Source organism: Oryx dammah, unplaced genomic scaffold, assembly GCF_014754425.2.
Source record: "Oryx dammah isolate SB20612 unplaced genomic scaffold, SCBI_Odam_1.1 HiC_scaffold_27, whole genome shotgun sequence".
NCBI classification, from domain to species: domain Eukaryota; kingdom Metazoa; phylum Chordata; class Mammalia; order Artiodactyla; family Bovidae; genus Oryx; species Oryx dammah.
In genome coordinates this window covers 72,368,964-72,394,787 of record NW_024070211.1, presented here as the reverse complement: position 1 = coordinate 72,394,787, position 25,824 = coordinate 72,368,964, and the positions used below count along the sequence as shown (strand labels likewise).

Here is a 25,824-nt window from a genome sequence, read left to right as displayed (position 1 = left end):
CCACTGTACCTGTGGGAGCTGCCACTGGCTGTTAGGTCTTGTTCCCTGCCTCCTTTGTACCCATCTGGAGGCTTCTAGACTACCTGTGCCTTCCAGAAATGTACCAAAAATGAAGACTTCACAATCCTTGTCTCTATTGCTCTTCCTTCCCACAGCTCCTGAAGAAATTCTGTTGTCTGGGTCTTCCCATCTTCATGCCTGATAGGTTGAAAGCATCTTAGATGTGACTTTCTTTCTAAATAATGCTGGGCTTTCCAACTTCTTGTCAAAACAACATCCATTGTGCCTTTGCTCTGCTTGGGAGCTAATCCCACCCTGAAACACCAAGTGAGACCCATGGTCTGAAAGCCCCAGGGACAAGGAGGGTCACAGAGTGAGAAATATCTCTGAAAATGACTTAAAAACTTCACATACCTACAGTATATGTTTATGCACAAACACAGGGGTACCTTCAATGCTCTATTTTTGCTTCTCTCAAATTCAATGGAATTATTTATGTAAATATTAATCACTGTCAGTATATATCAATGATTGGTTGTATTTTAGTTATATTTAATATTAGTATAGTTAATGATTTAAGAATGTCATTCATATCCATGGGTGGACTGGGAGGCATAATGCTTAGTGAAACAAGTCAGACAGAGAAAGACAAATACTGCATCCTTTCACATACATGTGGAATCTAGAAAATTTTTAAAGAAAAGAGTCATTATAACAGAACAGAAATAGACTCACAGATGCAGAGAACAAACTCATGGTTATAGAGGAGGGAAGGGTGGGGGAGGGACAAAATAGGGAAAGGGGATTAAGAGGTACAAACTACTAGGACAAAGTCAGTAAGTGACAAGATTGTCATGTACAGCACAGGGAATATAGTCAATAGTTTATAGTAACTGTGTGGAGTTAAGTCTATAAAAATATAGAATTACTATGTTATATACCTGAAAGTAATATAATCTTGTAAGTTAGCTACACTTCAATTAAAACAAAAAAGAATGTCATGATCTGGCAGTATAATATTCCAAATCCCGAGCAATGGGGTGGCCTAAAGGCATTTGTCCTATTCGTGTCTGACTCTTCGACATCCCATGGACTGTAGCCTGCCAGCTCTGTCCATGGGATTTCCCCAAGCAAGAATACTGGAGTGGGTTGCCATTTCCTTCTCTAGGGGATCTTCCTGACCCAACAAAGGAATGTGTTACATTTGCTTCTAGCCCTCACTGTCTGTGAGCCTCCTCAAACTAAACATGGGTCATGGTAGGCAGGCATCGTTCAAGGTTCTGATGTGTGAGAACGTGAGGTCTCGGGAGAACACGGCATCTCATACTGTCAGCCTTCAGGGCTCCCCTGCCTCTCCCCATGCTGTTCTCATGCCCAGACCCACTGATGCTTCCATCTCTAGATTTGACATTAAAAAAAAAAAAAAAAAAAAGGTTGTGTCTTAAATGGTACCATGTGTTGTATGAAAGGAGAGAAGGTTAGCACTCTTCTTGACAAGGATGGAAGAAACTGGAGCCTGACAACATGCATGTGGTTAAGGCACTGCCACCTACGTCGTGGCATCTAACCACTGTTCATGGGGCTTTCCTGATGGCTCGACAGGTAAAGAATCTGCCTGCAATGCAGGAGACAGATGCAGTTTCGATCCCTGGGTTGAGAAGATCTGGAGAAGGAAATGGCTACCCACTCCAGTATTCTTGCTTCAGAAATCCCATGGACAGAGAAGCCTGGTGGGCTACAGGCCAAAGGGTTGCAAAGAGTTGGACACTACTCCACAAATTTCACCCGGCCTCCATCCCCCATCCTCCCACCCTACCCCAAATAAGTAACGATTTTTATTGTTTTTTAGTGTGGATGTATGATGTGGGGGTGTGGTGGAGTGAGGGGGAGGAGTGAGCAGGGGATGGGAGGATTTGAAAAGCAAAAGAAGAAAATACAAATACAGATTTCTGTCTTCCCTACTTTCACATTGAAAAGGTAATATACTATACTGACTGGTTGTTTTTTTTTTTTCACTATTATATCTTTTATTTTTTCCTTTATTTTTTTAATTTTTATTTTACTTTACATGAATCCACCACAGGTGTACATGTGTTCCCAAACATGAACCCCCCCTCCCACCCCCCTCCCCACAACATCTCTCTGGGTCATCCCTGTGTACCAGCCCCAAGCGTGCTGTATCCTGCATCGGACATAGACTGGCAATTCGATTCTTACATGATATTATACATGTTTCAATGCCATTCTCCCAAATCATCTCACCCTCTCCCTCTTCCTCTGAGTCCAAAAGTTTGCTATACACATCTGTGTCTTTTTTGCTGTCCTGCATACAGGGTCATCATTGCCATCTTTCTAAATTCCATATATATATGTTAGTATACTGTATTGGTGTTTTTCTTTCTGGCTTACTTCACTCTGTATAATCGGCTCCAGTTTCATCAGAACTGATTCAAATGTATCCATCTCATCAGAACTGATTTAAATGTATTCTTTTTAACAGCTGAGTAATACTCCATTGTGTATATGTACCACAGCTTTCTTATCCATTCATCTGCTGATGGACATCTAGGTTGTTTCCATGTCCTAGCTATTATAAACAGTGCTGCAGTGAACATTGGGGTACATGTGTCTCTTTCAATTCTGGTTTCCTCAGTGTGTATGCCCAGCAGTGGGATTGCTGGGTCATAAGGCAGTTCTATTTGCAATTTTTTAAGGAATCTCCACACTGTTCTCCATAGTGGCTGTACTAGTTTGCATTTGCTGACTGTTTTGTACACTGCTTTTTTTCATTTCATTTTTTGAGAAAAATTTCCATGTTAGCATATAGAAAGCACCACGTTTTTCTTCTTTTTAAAGGAAATCCTTTCAGAGTATGTAGTCTTAACGTACAGTGATGAGAAACTATTATTTTATGATCTTTTCATTAAAATCTTGACTGAAAGAAAAAAGAAAAAGTTGCCCAGGGACTTCCCTGGCAGTTCAGCACTTAAGAATCTGCCTTCCAACGCAGGGGACACAGATTCAACCCCTGGTGGGAACTAAGATCCCACATGCCCTGGGGCAACTAAACCTACTTGACTCAAATACTGAGTCCTTGTGCTCAGGAGATCCAGAGTCACCGTTGTAGCCATGCGTTCTAGGAAACAAACTCAGTCAGAAGGACAAGGCAGATAGTGGAGTGCAGTTTATTACACCGGTGGGCCTAAGGCAGACTCTCCTAATAGCCAAGGACCCTGACAAGTTTTTGTGAAAACCTTATATACCCTAAGTGTATGTGCCCAAACCCACCTCCCCAAATTCCTTGAAACTAGTCTGAACAAAGGAAAAGAAAGATACAATCAAAGTTAACTTGTGATTTATATGCCTTGCTGCTGCTGCTGCTAAGTCGCTTCAGTCGTGTCTGACTCTGTGCAACCCCATAGATGGCAGCCTACCAGGCTCCCCTGTTCCTGGGATTCTCCAGCCAAGAATACTGGAGTGGGTTGCCATTTCCTTCTCCAATGCATGAAAGTGAAAAGTGAAAGTAAAGTCACTCAGTCGTGTCCGACTCTTCGAGACCCCATGGACTGCAGCCTACTGGGCTCCTCCGTCCATGGGATTTTCCAGGCCTACGTAGTAAACAGTGGACAATTATCAATGAGCCTGTGGTCATACCCCAATAAGCATAGTAGAATTTATGATTCGATTCGGTTACACAGACAATTAGGGTATTCTTTTAGGCAACAGAGAGTCTAGGTATGAGCCCTGGGGTTCTTCCATGCCCGAAGGTGGGTGGGGGGGCGTGGAGGTGGGGTGGGGTCTGGTTTTCCAGTTGGTTTGTTGTTTCCACAGATACTGGGCATATAGCTCAAAGTCCACAGTCTGGCCCAAGATGGAGTCCTGGTTTCAAGATGAAGCCTGTTCTGTCTGTTTCCTCCATCACAACTAGAGAAGACCCTGGGTGCCACAACGAAGATCCAACACAGGGAAAAAAAAAGTGGTTGCCCAGTAGTCCATTCTTTGGTTGTTTAACTATTTAACTAGTCATTAGCTATTTAAATGATTTAACTGTAAACTATTTAACTAGTCTTCTATTAAGAAACACTGGATTATTTCCAGTCTTTGATATAAGCAAAACTGCACTGAATAAATTCATATACATGTCATCTTGTACCCATTTTGCAGGTATGTCTATAAGATAAATTCCAAGAAGTAGGATCAATGGGGCCAGACTATGTTCTGTAGTGGATTTGCTAGCTATGAACAAGTTGCAGTTTCCTGAGGCTGTTCCCAGGTGGTTCAGTGGTAAAGAATCCACCAGCAATGCAGGAGACATGAGTTCAATCCCTGGGTTGGGAAGATCCCCTGGAGAAGGAAATGACAGCCCACTCCAGTATTCTTGCCTGGAGAATCCGCATGGACAGAGGAGCCTGACAGGCTACAGTCCATGGGGTCACAAAGAGTCAGACATAACTGAGCATGCACGCATGCACAAGGCTACCAATGTGTGCACAATAGTGTACTACTACCACTGAGAGGCACACTTGATTCAATCATGCATTTCTTAAATATCTTAGATTATGAATCTTCAGTGTGACAGGCAGTGTTTAACTACAGTAAATTACAGTTGGAACCTCTGGCTTACCTTAGTGTCTCACTTCTCAGTAGTGTCCCAGCATTTTCGTGTCCTTGGGCCAGGACCCGCTACCAGACTAGACACAAGGTGCTTGCTCTCATGCAGGCCTGGTTTCTCCAAGATGTTGCTTACTTTATTGGCTTGAACTAACTTTTTCAGAATAATGCTCTCTTCTATAAAGTCTTGATTGCTCTTAAGGTCATCAGATTGTTACTAAACACAACTTGGATCTGCTCGCCCACAAGCAGTAAGGTCACTCTACCGACACCAGGTCATGATAAGGGCAGGTACAGCATTTACTGTGGGCACCAAGCCCTAGAGCAGTTAGTGCTTAAAAGGCCTGAACTCCCTGAAAGCTTTCAGGGAAATGTTTATAGAGACATAGTGAGGGAAGGGAGTTGTGGGGTGTGGGATCCACTCACAAACATTCTTCTGATTGGTTGGTGGTGAGGTAATTGGGAGTCAACATCATCAACCTTCTGATTCCAACCCATCTGGGATCTGCATAGGCAGCAGCATACAGTTAACTTCTTCTACCTGATGGGGGCTTCAGTATCTAAAACGACTCAAAGGACATGGCTCAGAATAGTATCCATTGTCCTTGAAGAAGAACTAAAATTGGCCTTGACTTTGTTTAATAGGTAAGCTATTATTATTTTGTTTTCCTTTCTGAATTTTTTCACTTCTCTGATTATATTTACTCTTTGGAATTCAGGGGAGGCCCAGGAAGCCACACTTTTTCTACAGACAAAAGGTAGGCAGAGGACAAGGAGGGGAAGAGGGGTCTTTTCCAACAAGGCCCCAAAGGGTCTTGCTTGGTTACAAAAATCACAGTTAAAACTTGTGACTTCCAGGAGTGTGTACTTGGGAAAGCCCAGTGCTCCAGCCACCCCTACCATATCTGTTTGCTTTGAGGCTTGGTTTTTCCTCTTAAGGGGTACGAAGGGTTTCTCTCTTTTACATTCGTGAATAGACAAAGACTGCTTCTCAGAGGTACAAACAACACCATCTTACCAGTCTCTGGCCGTATTAACCACTGCTTTCAGAAGCTGAAGCAGTCTTGTCTACGGTCATAGCCTCATCTTGGTTCTTTCTAGAAGAGTCTTCAGATGAACCCTTTGCTTCATCCTGCCTCTCCTCTTAGTTCCTCTCTGGAGCAGCATTTCCTTTTTTTCTGGGAGGGAGAGCCCAGTAATGGAAACAGCATATTGATTCTGCAGCCTTTGTTGTCTTTCCAAGCCTCAGTTTCCTCAGGTGTAAAATGGGATCATTAATAGCATCCTCTAAGCTTCATAGAGCAGTAATGAGAATATTCTGTGCACTGAAAAGTGTTATAAAGAGTATATTTTTTTTCTAATTTTAAATTAAAAAAATTTTAGTCAGAGTGTAATTACTTTATAATGCTGTGCTAGTTTCTTCTGTCCAATGAAGTGAATTTGCTATATGTATATGTATATTCTGTCCCTCTTAGACCTCCCTCTGTCTCCCCCATTCTACACATCTGCAAAAAGGAAACATTGAAGACATAAAAAAGGGGTCTGAATATTGTATATTAAAGCATATATATGAAATCTAGAAAAATAGTACTGATGACCTATTTGCAAGGGAGGTAGAGAGACACAGACATCGAGAACAGACTTGCTGACACAGCCAGGGAGGGGAGACTGTGGGACTAATTGAGAGATACCCTTGAGGCAGATATATTACCAAATGTAAAATAGATAGCTACTGGGATGTTGCTGTATAACACCGGGAGCTCAGCTGGGTGCTCTGTGACAACGCAGAGGGGTGGGATGGGATGGGACGTGGGAGTGAGGTTCAAGAGGGAGGGGGATGTGTTTACTTTTGGCTGATTCACAGTGCTGTTTGGCAGAAACCAACACAGCATTGTAAAGCAATTATCTTCCAATTAAAAGAAAAAAAGTCCACAGTCTAGCTATGCTAATCCCCACAATTGCTATTTTCCGGTATTTTGTATTCTCTTCCCATCCTTATCCCCACAAAAACAATCAGATATGATCCTGAGCTGAATCGCTACTCCCTCTAGGCTGCTCTCTGCCCTTCTGTTCTCCAGCACATGGGAGGGGAGCAGAACCGAACCTCCTTAAGGAGGATGCAGGGTGAATGATTTATCTCTGAGTGTTTTGAAAGAGATTAGACATTTTATGCAGCATGATCAGGCTGCTGCAGAGTTTGCCTAACACCAAACTGATATACAACAGACAAAGAAAAAAACACTCAAAAGAGACTTTGTAGCAGCGATGACCTATTTTTCCAAGTATCTCATAGTTTTGAAAGGGTCTTTATATGTATTAACTCACTCTAACCTTTTAACAGTGCAGGGAGGTAGGTAGGACAGAGCTCATTTATTTACTTTTGTTTTCTGGTTGAGGACAAGAAGCCCAAAGAGGCTGAATAATTTGTTCAAGGTTGCGGTTAGTTTGTGCTAGGGTTGGGCTTGGAACCCAGATTTGATAGATTCTTTTCTTGCTTTTCAAGTTTTTGTGTACTTGGTGGCTATGTACTAATTTTGCTTTTGTATCCATCTCTCCATGGTATCTCTCAATATACACTCAACTGATTATTAGATTAGTAAACTAAGCTTGAAAGCTACATATTTGGTTATCTGAAAATCATAACAATTGTCAGATATAACTCACTACAACCCTTTCTAATGAACCCTAGTGACTACAAATCTGGTGGCTTTGTATTTGCTTGGAAGAAAAGGGTTCCAGACTTGAGATCTAATAATTCAGATCTAATAGGACCCTACTTTGTATGTTATTAATACTGTAAAGTTTTCCAATCACTTTTATATCTTTTATTTCATACAGTCCTCACTGCGTCTCTGAGGCAGTTATGACAGCTCTGAAGCCCTGATGCATCTGGGTCTCCCACCCTTCTGGGGTCACGTTTCACTTGAACATACAAATAAGAAGACTCGCATCTCCCTTCTGTGTGGTTCAGAAGGGAGCATTCAGTGGTTCCATGTATTTCCAGGGGAGACAAGCTTGGGGTGGAGAATGGAGAGACGAGTTCTGCTCTGCTTCAGAGGGGGCCCTTATGAGGGAAGTTTGCAGCCCCCTGTCAGTGTCAGCCTCCCCTGCTGCCATCTGCGGGCAGGACGCTGTCTGATCCTCACGAGTGCTGTACCCCACCTGACTGTCATCCTATGGACAGCCTTTTTTCATCCCGACAATTCACTATTCATACCAGATTGCTCTGTATTGCAGACTTTTTTGAAGTTTGGGGGAAAATGGAAGATAATTACACTGCAGGTAGAAAACTACTTTAACTGCCATTCAGATGTTCTTGTTCATAGAAATCTACTAAACACTTTTCACCGCAGGGAACTTCTTATTCACCCGCTGCCATTTTGTCAGAGCCTTCTCACTGCCAACAAGGTCTCCATCTTTCCTTTCAGATAGCTCTCCACCCCTTTATTCTGGGCCTAAATTTTCTCTTACTTTGATTTGCAAAGCAATTCCTTTCTTCAGTTTGTTTTTAACCTTCTCTTTTCAGAACATGACTCTGGAAGTTCTTACCTTTGATTCTCAATACTTTGATAAAGTATTTTCCTAAATAAAGAGCTATTAGATTTGAATTCCTAGCTATACCAAAGTGACTACAGCTGGTTCTTATATTAAGTATTGATTTTTCTTTCCTTTTCATGAATAATTCTTTCCATTTAACAGATGAGGAAACTGAAGCTTCAAGTCTATAATTAAATGAGCACCAGAGCTGGTAAGTGGTAGTGCTGAGACCTTATTATTCCACTCTATTCTGTTTTTCAAGAGACTTTAATGACAACTTCATTGTTTAATATTGTCATGATATCAAGCTGTATCTTAATTTACTTTTCTCCATTATAAGTGATTACCTCAAAGAACACTTTTCATTGACTTTCCACTGATCAGAATGCAAGGAACAAAATCTTCACCCTAAGGAACAATGGATGTCATAGCTGCTGTTCACACAGCTGAGTCAGGCTGTTTATATTCCTTGTAAAAGTAATTGTCTCATTAATCTTCACCTCAATGACCTAGTCCTGTGCCAAGGTCAAAGATGCAGGTGAATTGCAAATATGTCTCCATGCACATGGGACACAGTGCCCATGTCAGTTTTGTTTGCCGTGGCAATGAATGTTGAGGAGTCAGAAGCTGGAGGTGAAAGAGATGGAAGCCCACCTTTTGCAAATGTGCACAGTGTCTCTACTTTTCGTAACACCAGAAATATGTATGTTAACCAGGCATGGAAAAATCCTGTTCAGCAAGGGAGGCCTAATTTCCCAAGGAATTAAATTCTACCATTGTTGCAGAAACCAGCACTTGAGAAACCACGCACCACACTCGGAGAGTTGGAGTCAGGTTTATTACACCAGCGGGCCCAGAGGAGTTAACACTCCAAGCTCTGAGCTCCGAACAAAGGGGTTACAGAGTTTTTATATATGGACAGGCATGATTAAGCGGGTTTGTAGCTTTGCAGGAGCTAGGATGATTGCAAAGAGCAGGACAAGGGTGGGTGAGATAAGATCCAGTTCCTACTATTGTGAGTCCCCACTTTCTGAGACCTACATGATCTCGACTTTGCAAGGAGCAAGCTGAGTTAGAGAGGCAGAAGGAGCAGGAGGTTATATAAAAATGTTCAGTTTTCCTCTTCACCATAAAAAAGGCTGAGCACTGAAGAACTGATGCTTTCGAATTGTGGTGCTGGAAAAGACTCTTGAGAACCCCTTGGATGGCAAGGAGATCAAACCAGTCAATCCTAAAGGAAATCAACCTTGATTATTCATTGGAAGGACTGATGCTAAGGCTGAAGCTCCAATACTTTGGCCATCTGATGCGAAGAGTTGACTCATTAGAGAAGACCCTGATGCTGGGAAAGATTGAAGACAGGAGGAAAAAGGAGTGACAGAGGATAAGATGATTGGATGGCATCATCAACTCAATGAACTTGAGTTTGAGCAAACTCTAGGAGACAGTGAAGGACAGGTAAGTCTGGCGTGCTGCAGTCTATGGGGTCACAAAGAGCTGGACATGACTGAGTGACTGAATAACAACAGCAACACATTTACTCATTTATTCGGTATTGAATTAAATGGTAAACCTGTACTCCATTCTTAGGCCTTTGTTTGTTTTTTACTCATATCCTGCTGTCACAGAGGCAATGACTTAAATGCAGAAACACCCATACAGACAAGAGTTTTTACATCAATGCTCGAGTTACATCACTGGGCAATAACTGGAAAAGAACTATATTACAGCAGGTCTCTGATTTGTGGGCTAAGCTTAAGAGAAAGAAATAAGGGAAAGGATTCTTAGAGATGGATTATACATCTTTTAGGAGAGAGAATCAAGTGTGTGCCTTTTCATTTGGTTTTCTTATTAGACAGTTATCCACTGGGCCAGGTATGGTGTTAAATACAGGAAAAGCAACACGTAAGATGCTGAGCCTGTTTTCAGAAGCTGAGGGTAAACAGGTGATTATGTTATGACTGCCCACATGAGCTGACAGGTGATGGGAGAGGTAAAAATCCAGGGTGCCGTGAAACCCTAGAACAGCACGGTCTTGGTGGGCAGAGAAAGCTTCTTTGAGGAAGTGTCACCCAGAAGAGCCCTACGGGACACTCTTGGAACAGATTCCCCACCCCCATGTCCGCCACCTACCAACTGTCTGTAGAAAACTTCAGCCTCTTAGGCCTTCTCTGAATCCCAAAGACTAAATTTAATCAGAGAAGTGAGAAAACGCAGAAAGAAAGGAAAACAGACAAGCAAGACAAAATAATAGTTCAGCTGTGAAGCAAAGTCAAGGACTTTTAGTTCTTCTTCAAGGACTATGAATAATATTCTGAGCCATGTCCTTTGAGCTGTTGTGCAGATGCTGAAACCCTCAGCAGGTGGGAGAAGTTAACTGTGTGCTCCCCACAAGCATGGAGACCTCCAGACTGGTTGGAACTAGAAGGTTGATGATGTCGCCTCCCAATTACCTCACCACTAACCAATCAGAAGAATGTTCACATGCTGATCCTGCACTCCACAATCCCCTCCCTCCTCCCGTCTTTAAAACATTTCCCTGAAAGCAATCAAGGATCAGTCTTTTAAGTACAACTGTCTTGACTCCTTGCCTGAAAGTGTGAAAGTGTTAGTCGCTCAGTTGTGTTCGATTTTTTGCAACCCCATGGACTATATAGTCTGCCTGCTCCTCTATCTATAGGATTCTCCAGGTAAGAATACTGGAGTGGGCAGCCAGTCCCTTCTGCAGGGGATTTTCCAGACCCAGGGATCGAACCCAGGTCTCCTGCATTGCAGGCAGATTCTTTACCATCTGAGCCACCAGGGAAGCTGGTTCCCTGCAATAAAGGCTGCACTTTCCTTCACCGCAACCCAGAGTCAGTAGATTGGCTTTACTGTGTGCTGGCAAATAGAACCAAGTTTGGATTGCTAAATGGAAGTAAGCTGGTATCTGAAGGATGAGAAGGAGTTTGTTAGGCAAAAAGAGAGGTGCAAGTGGGTATTCTAAACAAATGGAACAGCAAAGTTCAGAGGTTGGAAGAAGAACTGTGAGAGCAACTGCTGGCTGCTGCTGCTAAGTAGCTTCAGTCGTGTCTGACTCTGTGCAACCCCAGAGACGGCAGCCCACCAGGCTCCCCTGTCCCTGGGATTCTGCAGGCAAGAACACTGGAGTGGGGTGCCATTTCCTTCTCCAATGCATGAAAGTGAAAAGTGAGGTCGCTCAGTCGTGTCCGACCATCAGCGACCCAATGGACTGCAGCCTTCCAGGCTCCTCTATCCATGGGATTTTCCAGGCAAGAGTACTGGAGTGGGTTGCCATTGCCTTCTCCTACTTTTGGGGCTAGCACTGGGCAAATGGGCTTCCCAGGTGGCACTAGTGGTAAAGAATCCACCTACCAATGCAGGAGACTTAAAAGATGTGGGTTCGATTCCTGGGTCTGGAAGGTCTCCTGGTGAAGAGCATGGCAACCCACTCCAGGATTCTTGCCCAGAGAGTCCCTTGGACAGAGGAACCTGATGGGCTAAAGTCCATAGGGTCGCAAATAATTAGACACGACTGAAGCAACTTGGCACGCACACACTCTGCAAAAACTGTTTTTAGTTTTTAGTTTCTTTTCACTGGGAATGTAAGAGGTTGAGGGTGACTGGGTGCTTCATATTAGGGCACAAATAATACCAAACTTGTATTTTACATCTTGAGGAACATCTTAAAACTCTTCACAAGCCACCAAAGCTCTGGGGAAAACAACAGTTTTCTCTCAAAGCTTGCCAAGCATAGCCTCCAGAGCTTTGAGGGCCTAGAGAAACACGAATGGACACAGTAAATTCCTTCATTCTTTCATGTTTTGAATAACAAAGATTTTACTCTATGGAGTTGCCAGATCTGGTTCCCCTTTCAAAAATTCTTTAAACTGAATTTCCTTTTGGCCTCAGGCATGACAAGCCCATTTCATGCACTGCCTTGGGCACAAGAAGCGGCACACCTTTGTCTCTTTTTCAGTACTCTGTGCAGAGAGGCCAATACTAGGATAGCGTTTTGAGAAAAGAGTTTCACTCAGAGATCAACCAGAAAGAGGACAGTAGGTAAAGCTCTCAAGTCTGTCTCCTGGATCCAGGGTTCAGTGTGAGAGGTAAGGAGTTGGGGGGAATTTCAAACTTGGAAGCTGGTTGCTGGTCCTGAATTAGTCCAGACAAGCTACTCCTGCTGCTGGAAGTCAGATTTTCCTTACTGAAGAACTTCTTGCTTGCTAAGGGGTTCTGGAGGCAGCATTTCTATTCTTTGGGCTTTGCAGATGGAAGGTTCTTGGTTCCAGGTCATCCTGGCAGCATGGGTTCCCTTTGTGCACATGCGCAGTGCCATCTCTAAAAACCATTCAAGGTTTGATTAATCAGCCTAAGGAGGCAAAACCAGTTAAAACTGGTCAATGTTTTACACATTAATTTACTGCCCTGCTTCCCTTTCCTTGTTTTTTTTTTTTTTTTCCTCTTCTTGTTTCTATTTCTAGCTTCACCTTTCTTGCTTTTTTCCCACTTCCTTATCTTGCTTCTTGATTCTTTTTCTTTAAAAAATTTTTATTGTAATATTGTGGATTTACAATATTATATAAATTTCAGCTGTACAACACTGTGATTCCATATTTTTATAGATTTATACTCCATTCCATATTTTAAAAGATTTATACTCCATAGAGATCTCTTCAAGAAAATTAGAGATACCAAGGGAACATTTCATGCAAAGATGGGCTCAATAAAGGACAAAAATGGTAGGCACCGAACAGAAGCAGAAGATATTAAGAAGAAGTGGCAAGAATACACAGAAAAACTGTACAAAAAAGATCTTCACGACCCAGAAAATCACGATGGTGTGATCACTCACCTAGAGCCAGACATCCTGGAATGTGAAGTCAAGTGGGCCTTAGGAAGCATCACTACGAACAAAGCTAGTGGAGGTGATGGAATTCCAGGTGAGCTGTTTGAAATCCTGAAAGATGATGCTGTGAAAGTGCTGCACTCAGTATGCCAGCAAATTTGGAAAACTCAGCCGTGACCACAGGACTGGAAAAGGTCAGTTTTCATTCCAATCCCAAAGAAAGGCAATGCCAAAGAATGCTCAAACTACCGCACAATTACTCTCATCTCACATGCTAGTAAAGTAATGCTCAAAATTCTCCAAGCCAGGCTTCAACAATACATGAACTGTGAACCTCCAGATGTTCAAGCTGGTTTTAGAAAAGGCAGAGGAACCAGAGATCAAATTGCCAACATCCACTGGATCATCAAAAAAGCAAGAGAGTTCTGCTTTATTGACTATGCCAAAGCCTTTGACTGTGTGGATAACAATAAACTGTGGAAAATTCTGAAAGAGATGGCAGTACCAGACCACCTGACCTGCCTCTTAAGAAACCTGTTTGCAGGTCAGGAAGCAACAGTTAGAACTGGACATGGAACAACAGACTGGTTCCAAATAGGAAAAGGAGTACATCAAGCCTGTATATTGTCACCCTGCTTATTTAACTTCTATGCAGAGTACATCATGAGAAATGTTGGGCTAGAGGAAGCACAAGCTGGAACCAAGATTGCTGGGAGAAATATCAATAACCTCAGATATATAGATGACACCACCCTTATGGCAGAAAGTGAAGAAGAACTAAAGAGCCTCTTGATGAAAGTGAAAGAAGAGAGTGAAAAGTTGGCTTAAAGCTCAACATTCAGAAAACTAAGATCATGGCATCTGGTCCTACCACTTCATGGCAAACAGATGGGGAAACAGTGGAAACAGGGGCTGACTTTATTTTTGGGGGCTCCAAAATCACTGCAGATGGTGACTGCAGCCATGAAATTAAAAGACGCTTACTCCTTGGAAGGAAAGTTATGACCAACCTAGACAGCATGTTAAAAAGCAGAGACATTACTTTGCCTACAAAGGTCCGTCTGGTCAAGGCTATGGTTTTTCCGGTGGTCATGTATGGATGTGAGAGTTGGACTGTGAAGAAGGCTGAGTGCCAAAGAACTGATTCTTTTGAACTGTGGTGTTGGAGAAGACTCTTGAGAGTCTCTTGGACTGCAAGGAGATCAACCAGTCCATTCTAAAGGAGATCAATCCTGGGTGCTCTTTGGAAGGACTGATGTTGAAGCTGAAACTCCAACAGTTTGGCCACCTGATGAGAAGAACTGACTCATTTAAAAAGACCCTGATGCTGGGAAAGATTGAAGGCAGGAGGAGAAGGGGACGACAGAGGATGAGATGGTTGGATGGCATCGCTGACTTGATGGACATGGGTTTGGGTGAACTGTGGGAGTTGGTGATGGACAGGGAGGCCTGGCGTGCTGTGGTTCATGGGGTCACAAAGAGTCAGACATGACTGAGCAACTGAACTGAACTGAACTGATACTCCATTTAAAGTTACTATAAAATATTGGCTATATTCCCTGTGCTGTACCAGATACCCTTGTAACTTATTTATTTTATACATAGTAGTTTGTACCTATTTATCCCCTGCCACATGCTGCCCCTCCTCACTTCCCTCTCTACACTAGTAAACGCTAGTTTATTCTCTTTATTCCTGGAAACCTGGGGCTCAGAGTTTCCTGCCTGAAATAGGAAATTCTTCATATTTCAGCCTGGAAACTTGGGGCACAGATTAAAAATATGGGAAACAGATTTTCGCAGTTAACACCTTTTGAATTGTTTTTGAATAAATCATCAAGATTTTTTTATATCTTACGATACTCATTATCAGAGTACTCCTTATGAGAATGAGTATCAGAGGTACTCACTATCAGAACATGGACCTGGTAAAACATGGCTTTCTTGTCCATATTTATCTTGCTGGTAGATTCATTGGCTTCTTTTGGCTAATTAGTTCTTTCTGAAGCAAAGATTAAAATGGTATATCTAGTTCATGTGGTTTTTAATAATCTCATCCAGAGTAATTTCTCAGTTGTTTTTTCTGTTGTATAAAATTTCCCATTTTCATTTTGTCACTTTTTTCTTCTTGTTGTTTGTGAAAGTGAAAGTGAAGTCACTCAGTCGTGTCCGACTCTGTGACCCATGGACTGTAGCCCACCAAGCTCCTCTGTCCATAGGATTCTCCAGGCAAGAATACTGCAGTGGGTTGCCATTTCCTTCTCCAGGGGATCTTCCCGACCCAGGGATTGAATCCAGGTCTCCCACATTGCAGGCAGACACTTTAACCTCTGCACCAATAGCTATATATCAATTCTTTTTTGTAATTGCAGTAGAGTTGATTCACATAACTGTATTTGTGTTGCAATACAACACAGTGATTCAATATTTTTACGGCATAAGCTTTATTTAAATATTACCAAGTTGTGAGCTATTTCTTGGTTTTGGAGATGAATTGCTTGTGGGTATCTTGGTTTGCAAAAATTTCTTTGCATTCTGGGTTGCCTTCTTTTTATTCCTTAAGGTCATTTTTTGGGCACTTGCTTTGAAACTGAAGTAGGTCGTGTTTTCCTGGTTTTGGGTTTATTTCTCATTGCTCTATGAGATTGTTTCAAAAAGACCTTGCAATAATGTCATCCAAACTCAAAAAGACCTTGTAGTTTATATCATCACATGTCCTGCCCATTTTTCCTTAAGACTTTCATAGACCCCCTCCTGACCTTTAGAAATTTATTACTTGGAGTTAATTTCGTGTACGGTGTTAGAATGTTCTAACCTCATTCTCATTTTCTTTGTTTTAATAACCTTCACAAGATCCTTCAGAGTGTCTCTTACCAATGTATATCCCCAGCATCAGGGGAGGAATATTCCCTTTTCTCCACACCTTCTCCATCAGTTAGTGTTTGTCAAGTTTCTGACAATGGCCATTCCGGGTGCTCTGAGGTGATTTCTGCTGAAACTTCCTGTGGTTTCAATATGCACTTCTAATATTTAGCGAAATTGACCTCTTTTCATGTGATTTCTTTTCAAGGGTGAGTTCATGTTACGTCTCGAGGAGGCTTCTTGTAACTCAGCCCTGTTTTGAATTCTTTTCTGATAACCACCCCTAGGACGTTTGTTGAGATCAGCTGTTTTTGACTTATGGACCCTTTGGCCTTGAGAATACTCAGTGCCCATCAGCACACCTGCTCCTTGGAAGAAAAGCTATAACCAACCTAGACAGCATATTAAAAAGCAGAAACATTACCTTGCCAGCAAAGGTCCATCTAGTCAAGGCTATGGTTTTTCCAGTGGTCATGTATGGATGTGAGAGTTGGACTATAAAGAAAGCTGAGCACCAAAGAACTGATGCTTTTGAACTGTGGTATTAGAGAAGACTCTTGAGAGTCCTTTGGACTGCAAAGAGATCCAACCAGTCCGTCCTAAAGGAAATCAGTCCTGAATATTTATTGGAAGGACTGAAGTTGAAGCTGAAACTCCAATACTTTGGTCACTTGATGCAAAGAGCTGACTCACTGGAAAAGACCCTGATGCTGGGAAAGATTGAAGGCAGGAGTAAGGAGTGACAGAGGATGAGATGGTTAAATGGCATCACCAACTCAAACGACATGAGTTTGAGTAGGCTCTGGGAGTTGCTGATGGACAGGGAAGCCTGGTGTGCTGCAGTCCATGGGGTCACAAAGAGTTGGACACCACTGAGCGACTGCAAGGAGATCCAACCAGTCCATTCTGAAGGAGATCAGCCCTGGGATTTCTTTGGAGGGAATGATGCTAAAGCTGAAACTCCAGTTCTTTGGCCACCTCATGTGAAGAGTTGACTCATTGGGAAAGACTTTGATGCTGGGAGGGATTGGGGGCAGGAGGAGAAGGGGACGACCGAGGATGAGATGGCCGGATGGCATTACTGACTTGATGGACGCTAGTCTGAGTGACCTCCGGGAGCTGGTGACGGACAGGGAGGCCTGGCGTGCTGCAATTCATGGGGTCGCAAAGAGTCGGACACGACTGAGCGACTGGACTGAAGTGAACTGAGAGGTGATTTCTGCTTTTATGTGTGTTTCAGGTGTACAGGAACTTGATTCACTAATGCATGAACAATTATCTATTCTCTTTCAAGTTCTTGTTCCCGTCTAGGTGATTACAGTGTGTTCAGTAAACTTCTACCTGCTATTCAGTAGGTCGTTTTCCAGCACCTATTAGATACATGTATGTGTATCTACATGAATGCAAATCTCTTAATTTACTTTGCCTCTAGAGATTGACAGAGAAGGCAATGGCACCCCACTCCAGCACTCTTGCCTGGAAAATCCCATGGAGGGAGGAGCCTGGTGGGCTGCAGTCCATGGGGTCACTAAGAGTCAGGCACGACTGAGGGACTTCACTTGCACTTTTCACTTTCATGCACTGGAGAAGGAAATGGCAACCCACTTCAGTGTTCTTGCCTGGAGAATCCCAGGGATGGGGGAGCCTGGTGGGCTGCCGTCTATGGGGTCACACAGAGTCAGACTGAAGCGACTTAGCAGCAGCAGCAGCAGAGATTGAGGGCTCCTGCAGAGGGCAAGAGGCACTCCAGAAACATCGTGAGGTCACACTGCCTGCCACATCCTCCCAGAACTCTGAGCCCCACAACAATCCAGCCTTGGGACCCAGGCCTGCCCAGTCTCCAGAGATGTGATTCCAGTCAAGGTAACCATGGGATGAGGGGAATAGAGTCAGTATATGTTCTATACTTATTGTGTTTATACAGTTATTTGAACTTGAGTATATAGGTAAATTACAAGGCAGTGGGTGTTATGTTTTTTGCTTTTTTCAATTCATAGCCACTCGATTCACTCACACATAGATGTGTATATGTTGTATTTCAGGCACTATTCCTGTATCGGTTATTACAGAAATTGGAGTATCATTCCTAGTGTTACCCAGTGGGTCCTTGTGACTTATTTTCTAAATAGTAGTATGCACATGTTAGTCAAGTAGCTCATTTCCATGTGCCCAACACCTTTTTTCTCTGCTAATGGTAAGAGAGAAGAGTTTTTTCTAAATCTGTGAACTATTAATCCTGGCTTAAGGAGCTCATATGTATCCATTTTTAGGTTCCACCTAGAAGTGACATCATATTTGTCGCTGCCTGTCTCTTACACCACTTGCTATGATCATCTCTACCTTCTTGCCTGTGCCTGAGCTTGGCATTGTTTCATTGCTCCTTATGGCTGATTAACCTACCATTGTGTGTATATAACCCATTTTCTTTGTTCATTTCTGTGTCCTTGTACACTTAGGTTGCAGCCGTGTCCTTGCTATGGAAACTGGTCTGGCAGGGATGGCATGGGTACCCTTGTCTTTGAAAATGTTGCTTTTCCCTGACTATGCCCAGGCATATGAATGCTGTTTCCTAAAGCACTGCCATGTTTTGTTTCTTAACCATCCTCCATGTTGTTCTTTCTAGTGGGTGAACCAATGGACATTTTTAGTAATCCCATCCAAATTAATCTCTTGATGGGAATTTCTGTTCCTGAAATTTTCCCATTTTTATTTTGCTAACCTTCATTCTTGATTATTGCTTATATAAAGAAAGCTGAGCACCAAAGAACTGATGCTTTTGAACTGTGGTGTTGGAGAAGACTCTTGAGAGTCCCTTGGACTGCAAGGAGATCCAACCAGTCCATCCTAAAAGAAATGAGTCCTGAATATTGATTGGAAGGACTGATGCTTAAACTGAAACTACAATACTTTGGCCACTTGATGCAAAGAATTGACTCACTGGAAAAGACCCTGATGCTGGGAAAGATTGAAGGCAGGAGTAAGGAGTGGCAGAGGATGAGATGGTTGGATGGCGTCACTGACGTGATAGACTTGAGTTTGAATAGGCAGGCTCCAGGAGTTGGTAATGGACAGGGAAACCTGGTTTGCTGCAGTCCATGGGGTTGTAAAAGTCAGACATGACTGAGCAACTGAACTGAACTGAAAGATATTATAACATCTTGGCTATATTTCTCTCTGATGCATACTATATCCTATTTTCTTCTTACATTATACATAGTAATTTTTGTCTCAATTTTTACTTCAATCTGGCAACACCCACAACTAAATCCCCACAGGCATCCATTTTCTGGATTTGTGAGTCTCTTTCTGCTTCATAGATAAGTCCATTTATGTCTTATTTTAGATGGAACTGAAATGTGATTTCTTATGGCAATTTTCTCTGTGTTTCTGACAACCTGGCCTTAGATGAGAATATGTAAATACATTTTTCTGAGAAGAGTATAATTTTCAGGAATAGTATAATGTCAAACAGAAGTTTATTCTCTAGACCTATGAGTCTGTTTCTGTTTTGTTATATTATTCATATTATAATATTTGTTTGTTTTACTTGTTCAATTTCACATATGAATGATAAGGTACAGTTTTGTTTTTCTTTTCTGACTTTTATTTCACTAAGCATAATACCCTGTATGTCTATCCATGTTGCTGCAAATGACATTATTTCATTCTTAATTGCTGAGTAATATTCCATTATATGTATACACACACACACACACACACACACACTCATCTTTATCCATTCATCTCTCCATGAACACTTAGACTGTTTCCATACCTTGGTTATTGTAAGTAATGCTGCTATGAACATTGGGGTGCATGCATCTTTTCAAATTAGTGTTTGCTTCTCTAGTCTTGCTTCTTTTTCTTGGTTCCTTTCCCCTCCCTTTTCTGTATCACTTTTCTCATTTTTCTTTGTTGTTTCCAATGATGGCTGGGCAGCTTCAGTGGCCATTATACTGCTTTCCCTGGTGCTTACCCATCCTACAGCAGTCTGGGGTTCTCTGCCCTGCTATACCAAGAAAGCAAAGCTATGACCATGAAGGTAGGCGCTGGTGAATGTGTTTCTGGCTGAAAATCTGTCAAGAAAAAAGGCCCTTTTTGTATGTGAAGAGGGGGCTGGAGATGTACATCAAGGGGTCATCTCATGAGTGAAAAGTGAGTTTGGTCGTCTCAGTCCAATGCCTCTAACTTCACAGCGATGGATTCACTTTATTTTCAGTGACATTCTCAGGCTGTGATTCTTTCCTCTTCTCAAGGTAGAACTAATTGCTTCTTCATCTTTGATGCCTTTGCTTTCATGTATTCTTGTGTTGGGGCACTATCACCTTAGAATAGAATTGGTTGCCTGGGGTCTGCTTCTTCCCTTACAAAGTTGAGTATGTACACATTCACCCACAACACACACACACACACACACACACACACACACAATCTTCTTTGAGGCCTTTGTTCATTTCTATTTTTTCCGTACATGGTGCCTGGAACATAATAAGACATCAGTAAATGTTTGCTGCATGAATAAGTGACTGAATGAGAGTTGTTCCACCTAGGATTGCCTCCCTCTCTGTCCACTAGATCTTACCTGTGTGTTCCCTGTTATGAAAACACACATATACGTTTCACTGTTTCTTCAAGGTCCTGATGGGTGACTGGCTCAGACATTTGCTTTTCCAAACCATGGCAATGCAATAGTGAATACAATGGGTTATGTGTTTCCCTGCACTGGTGTTATAGATAAGTGTCTTCTCATCTTAATCTATACAGAATGACTTCCCCATGTGCCCTCTTCAGCAATCTGGTTATTTTGTAGTGTTTCTGATCAAGTGTGCTTGTACTTCTCTCCTAACTGACATGTCTCCATTGGCTGCCTGCGTTGCCTAATTATGGTGCAATCTTGGGTTAACTCCTCCTCAAGCTGACCGTCCATCTTCCCTTTTCCTCCACTGTTTTTTATCCCTGCAATAATTTCCAAACCATGGCAGCTACCTGGGACATGGTCATTTTGTACTGCGCTTCCCTTTTTGTGGCTGAGTGAGTCGGGTGGGGGATGCTGTTTCCTATCTTCCTGAAGATACTGAAGGGAGTTTCCTGGCATCCCTAAAGGTGATGTGAAAGAGATTCATGTGTATTTGTGCCTGTGTATGAAGCCTGTGAGTGGGTGCATGCTCAGTTGTGTCTGACTCTTTGCAACCTGATGGACTGTAGCCTGCCAGACTCCTCTGTCTGTGGGATTCTCCAGGCAAGGATACTGGAGTCGGTTGCCATGACTTCCTCCAGGGGATCTTCCTGACCCAGAGACTGATCCTGGGTCTTCTGCATTGCAGGTGAACTCTTTACTGCTGAGCCACTGGGGAAGCACACGTATTAAGCCTAAACTACTAAAACAAGACCAGGAGCTGACTGTCGCTCAGACCATGAACTCCTTATTACCAAATTCAGGCTTAAATTGAAGAAAGCAGGGAAAACCACTAGACCATTCAGGTATGACCTAAATCAAATCCCTTATGATTATACAGTGGAAGTGAGAAATAGATTTAAGGAACTATATCTGATAGATAGAGTGCCTGATGAACTATGGAATGAGGTTCGTGACATTGTACAGGAGACAGGGATCAAGACCATCCCCATGGAAAAGAAATGCAAAAAAGCAAAATGCCTGTCTGAGGAAGCCTTACAAATAGCTGTGAAAAGAAGAGAAGTGAAAAGCCAAGGAGAAAAGGAAAGATATAAGCATCTAAATGCAGAGTTCCAAAGAATAGCAAGAAGAGATAAGAAAGCCTTCTTCAGCAATCAATGCAAAGAAATAGAGGGAAAGAACAGAATGGGAAAGACTAGAGATATCTTCAAGAAAATTAGAGATACCAAGGGAACATTTCATGCAAAGATGGGCTCGATTAAGGACAGAAATGGTATGGACCTAACAGAAGCAGAAGATATTAAGAAGAGATGGCAAGAATACACAGAAGAACTGTACAAAAAGGATCTTCACGACCTGGATAATCACAATGGTATGATCACTCACCTAGAGCCAGACATCTTGAAATGTGAAGTCAAGTGGGCCTTAGCATCACTACAAACAAAGCTAGGGGAGGTGATGGAATTCCAGTTGAGATGTTTGAAATCCTGAAAGATGATGCTGTGAAAGTGCTGCATGCAATATGCCAGCAAATTTGGAAAACTCAGCAGTGGCCACAGGACTGGAAAAGGTCAGTTTTCATTCCAATCCCAAAGAAAGGCAATGCCAAAGAATGCTAAAACTACTGCACAATTGCACTTATCTCACACACTAGTAAAGTAATGCTCAAAATTCTCCAAGCCAGGCTTCAGCAGTATGTGAACCGTGAACTTCCAGATGTTCAAGCTGGTTTTAGAAAAGCAAAGGAACCAGAGATCAAATTGCCAACATCCGCTGGATCATGGAAAAAGCAAGACAGTTCCAGAAAAACATCTATTTCTGCTTTATTGACTATGCTGAAGCCTTTGACTGTGTGGATCACAATAAACTGTGGAAAATTCTGAAAGAGATGGGAATACCAGACCACCTAACCTGCCTCTTGAGAAATCTGTATGCAGGTCAGGAAGCAACAGTTAGAACTGGACATGGAACAACAGACTGGTTCCAAATAGGAAAAGGAGTATGTCAAGGCTGTATATTGTCACCCTGCTTATTTAACTTCTATGCAGGGTACATCATGAGAAACGCTGGACTGGAAGAAGCACAAGCTGGAAACAAGATTGCCGGGAGAAATATCAATAACCTCAGATATGCAGATGACACCACCCTATGGCAGAAAGTGAAGAAAAACTAAAGAGCCTCTTGATGAAAGTAAAAGAGGAGAGTGAAAAGTTGGCTTAAAGCTCAACGTTCAGAAAATGATGATCATGGCATCCGGTCCCATCGCTTCATGGGAAATAGTTGGAGAAACAGTGGAAATAGTGTCAGACTTTATATTTTTGGGCTCCAAAATCACTGCAGATGGTGACTGCAGCCATGAAATTAAAAGACGCTTACTCCTTGGAAGAAACGTTATGACCAACCTAGATAGCATCTTCAAAAGCAGAGACATGACTTTGCCGACTAAGGTCCATCTAGTCAAGGCTATGGTTTTTCCTGTGGTCATGTATGGATGTGAGAGTTGGACTGTGAAGAAAGCTGAGTGCCGAAGAATTGATGGTTTTGAACTGTGGTGTTGGAGAAGACTCTTGAGAGTGCCTTGGACTGCAAGGAGATCCAACCAGTCCATTCTAAAGGAGATCAGCCCTGGGATTTCTTTGGAGGGAATGATGCTAAAGCTGAAACTCCAGTACTTTGGCCACCTCATGCGAAGAGTTGACTCATTGGGAAAGATTCTGATGCTGGGAGGCATTGGGGGCAGGAGAAGAAGGGGACGACAGAGGATGAGATGGCTGGATGGCATCACTGACTTGATGAACGTGAGTCTGAGTGAATTCCAGGAGTTGGTGATGGACACGGAGACCTGGCGTGCTGCGATTCATGGGGTTGCAAAGAGTCGGACACAACTGAGCGACTGAACTGAACTGACTCATATTCTAAAAATCTGACTGTGGTCAAAAGAGTGAGTTCAGCACATGGAAATCAAAATTAAAAAAAAAAAAAAAGAGTGCTTTCCTTTCTAAAGTAGTATCAACGTTGGTGTCTACCCAGATCAGTCGTTTTGCAGATGTTTGGGCTCTCCCACTTCACCAGCATTCTGCCACCTGACAGCTGATAATTCAGAATTTGCTGATTCAGAGGCTGCTTATAGCTACAGAGATTTTAATCCACTTACTGTGTATAACTGATAGCTCCTCTGGTTATGTATAATCCCCCATAGGAACGCTGAGCCTTGCATGTGCCAGGTTTTGGACAAGTGATTTTTGCACATATAGGATTAAATTATTTCACAGGGGAGAAAAAAAAAAAAAAACAAGGAATGGGAACATTAAAGGCTCCAGAAAAGGGGAGAGCAAGGTCACAGTAGCTCTTTTTTCTCAGATCCTACAGGAATATCTGTAACTTTTCTGGCTTAGGGAAATGACTCTGATATATCAGAATATTTTTCTAAGATTGCCTTTTTCAAAGACCACAAACCTAAAGGTTTGAACCCAAAAGGAACAGTTCAGAGTCAGGGCTCTAGAAAACTCTTCAGTCATAGAAATCTTTGTAGATATCCTTCCTCTTAATTTTGCAATACCTTATTTGCTGAAGCACCTGTTATGTTTATTATTTTGACTGTTAGTGGTGTTCTTTAGATGAATTCAGCCACTATGAAGAACAGTATGGAGGTTCCTTAAAAAACTCATAATAAAACTATCATATGACCCAGAAATCCCATTCCTGGGCACACTCCCGGAGAAAATCATAATTCAAGAAGGCACATGCAGCTCAGTGTTCATTGCAGCACTATTTACTTTAGCCAGGACGTGGAAATAACCTATATGTCCATTAACAGAGGAATGGAGAAAGAAGATGTGGTACATATATACAATGGAATATTACTTAGCCATGAAAAGGAATGGAATAGTGCCACTTGCAGAGATGTGGCTAGATCTAGAGACTGTCAGAGTGAAGTTAAGTAAGAAGGAGATAATCTCTAGGTTTCTTAATGACAGGGATTTGACTTCATTCATTATGGTAACTGTGCCTGCTATATACCAAGTACTCAAAGTCCTTAGCTATGAATGTTGTGATAAAATGTGGCAATCATAGAACTGACAAACTAGCATTTTTCAGATCCTCTTCTAATACAAAAGAGAAAGAGAGAGATAAAGTTTCAATGTAGTACAGAGAAATGCCACAGGAGAAGGGGAGTCTGGGCCACTGAAGTGTTTGCATGTAGAGGACCAAGTGTGTAGCTGAGGCCAGTAGACCTTGGCAGGCCATGCTGCAGTGGTGTCATGCTTTAGAAGCTTGGTGAGCGGGCGATCATACAGCAAAGCAAGTTGTAATCCTAACTTAAGCCAGGAGGATCACCTTGGTGCACAGAACATGGTCAAGGTGTCCAAAAGCATCACTCAAAGCATATCACTACTGACCTCAATGGGACCAGTGTTCATTCTGTGATTACATTTGAGGTGATGGTGCCAGTGGTCAAATTGAACCTTACAGTTCTCTCTCTACTTGGTATTTGGAAGTCAAATGGACTCCTTGGGTCTGAAATGGGTCTAGAATATCAAAGAATCGTAGTAAATGTGGGTCTTAAGAAGGAGCATCTGGACTTCCTATTGGTAAGAACAGTTTAGTGCGCCAGTGATTAACTGGAAAAACAAAAAGAAGTTGTGTTTTTTTTTTTTGTCCCAGGTTGAGGTGACCAGACATAAAGTTTCAAATGTAAAATCTGAAACATCTATGAAACATCAAGGTAGAGGTTCCAGAAGGCACATATGAGCCTATAAACAAGGACAGGTTGGGGGTGGAAATAAAAGCTTAAAAATCATCAGCATATAGATAAGACTGTCTTGTATTTAGCTTAATATCCCAGTACCTCTAGAGGAGGAGTGAAAAATCAGCCTTTGTTGAATGAACAACTTGATGAATAAGTGAATGAGTCAAGTTCCAACGACAAAGTAGAATGATTAGTTTTTTAAAGCAAATATATTAGGAATTTTCATCTAGATTTTTCTCTACTTCAAAGTAATCATCTTGGATGTATTCCTGCAATATCTTTATTGCCCAAGGCAGTTTCGAGCTTCTGTAGGAATTAATTGCATTCAGAGCACATGTTTTTACTTATCTTCAGTGGTGACGACTTTTTATCCTTTGAGGGGGACTGTGATTTTTGGAAACAACTGAAAGCAATTCATAGCCATGTTTGGTGAATGATTTGGGAAACAGGAGAGAGAACATAATTTTGGTCATTAAAAGTTTTAAATTTTAAAGTGAAAGATCTTAATTCCTAGTTCTGAAGTCAGTTTTAAAACAGGAGCGCTAAAACCACAGCCTCCCATGGTGATTACTTTGAAGCCTA

At 42.2% G+C, this 25,824-nt stretch overlaps 1 long non-coding RNA gene and 1 other non-coding gene across 2 annotated transcripts; both read left to right on the top strand.

Moving 5' to 3' along the window:
• The first annotated feature begins 1,455 nt into the window (after positions 1-1,455).
• On the top strand, positions 1,456-1,579 carry LOC120855236. Its single transcript, XR_005719202.1, has one exon. It is a non-coding gene; the product is annotated as a U6atac minor spliceosomal RNA (small nuclear RNA).
• Positions 1,580-6,461: 4,882 nt separating this feature from the next.
• On the top strand, positions 6,462-25,367 carry LOC120854411. Its single transcript, XR_005718978.1, has 3 exons — positions 6,462-6,538; positions 10,621-10,626; positions 25,356-25,367. It is a non-coding gene; the product is annotated as an uncharacterized LOC120854411 (long non-coding RNA).
• Positions 25,368-25,824: the final 457 nt, after the last annotated feature.